This window comes from Myotis davidii, unplaced genomic scaffold (genome assembly GCF_000327345.1).
Source record: "Myotis davidii unplaced genomic scaffold, ASM32734v1 scaffold243, whole genome shotgun sequence".
Lineage (NCBI taxonomy): Eukaryota > Metazoa > Chordata > Mammalia > Chiroptera > Vespertilionidae > Myotis > Myotis davidii.
In genome coordinates this window covers 2089071-2090500 of record NW_006295183.1, presented here as the reverse complement: position 1 = coordinate 2090500, position 1430 = coordinate 2089071, and positions in this window count along the sequence as shown.

The window sequence follows — 1430 nt, the reverse complement described above, 5'->3', positions numbered from 1 at the left end:
TCCCTTTCCTCCGCAATCTGAACGCAGGTGGGCCTATTAGGTTAGACAGCATCCGGCCTGGGCTTTTTATTTGGGTGTCAGACAGTTCTGCTCCCATGCAATCCACGGATAATTCTTCCATTATCCCCAGATGTCACCAGCACGGGGAATCCAGCTGCTTCCTCTCTCCCTTTGACAATCTATATTAGTCATTCCCACCACAAAGAACCACAAATGAAATCTACAAAGAGCCAAGAAAAGTGACTGGAGGCTTTTGCACAATGACCTGGACAGGTTCGGCAGAGCGTTTGTGGGCAGCCCAGCTCATTCCTTTGGAGGAAATTTGGGGGCAGTACACCTCTCTCACTCACCCCCCCTCCACACACACACACACACACGTGTTGCAGTGACAGACTTCCAGGCAGGCTCAGCCACACCGGGATCTTCATCCCCCAGGAAAAGTGATTGGTCTAAGATCAGCCAATCAGAACCCTTCCTTGGCAATGAAGGGCTGTCCTGTTTCAGTTTGGGTTATTGCCAATCAATTCTCTAAAGCAAAGGTCCTCAAACTATTTAAACAGGGGGCCAGTTCACTGTCCCTCAGACCGTTGGAGGGCCAGACTATAGTTTAAAAAAAAAACAACTATGAACAAATTCCTATGCACACTGTACATATCTTATTTTGAAGTAAAAAAACAAAACGGGAACAAATACATTTGTATTTGCATGTGGCCTACCGGCCGCAGTTTGAGGATCCCTGCAAAGCATGGTGGGCCTCCTTCAGACAGCACCAAGAAGGGGTGGGGATGGAAGGACAGGGAGAGAGAGGTAAGAAGGGCCAAGAGACCCAAGCTCAACCCTGGACCTTCCGAGTTATATGAGTCGGTTATTCCCTTTCTTCCAGAATGGTTTGAAGCAAGTTTCTGTCCAGAGGTTGTCTGCTAACCTGTGACATTACTTTGAAATCATGGAGGGGATCATGCTAGGTGAAATGAGTCAGTCAGAGAAAGACAAGTATCACATGATTGCACTCATGTGGAATCTAAGTAACAAAATAAACTGATGGCAGAGGGTAGGGTGGGAACTGGGTGGAAGGGAGCTATGGGGAGAAAAAAGAGGAACAAATGTAATACTTTCAACAATAAAGAATTAATTAAAAAAAGGAAAAAGAAATCTAGTGTGCCACTAAGAGTGTGGTGTTGTTTGTTACACAGCAATATTGCAGAAAAACAGCTGATTCTCACAGGGACCAGCTTGGTGCTGGAGCTGCGTCACTTTCTTTTCTAGCTCCATCGGGACCTCGGTAGACAGTGGGATGGCAAAAAGTTCCCTCGGCTCTCTGTTGGCTGCAGCAGTGTTCAGACCCTTTTCTTACAACTGTTGACTACTGGCCCTGGCCAGGTGCCATGGGATTTAGAAACTTACAAGAGCACCAGCCAGGCAATCAGGAG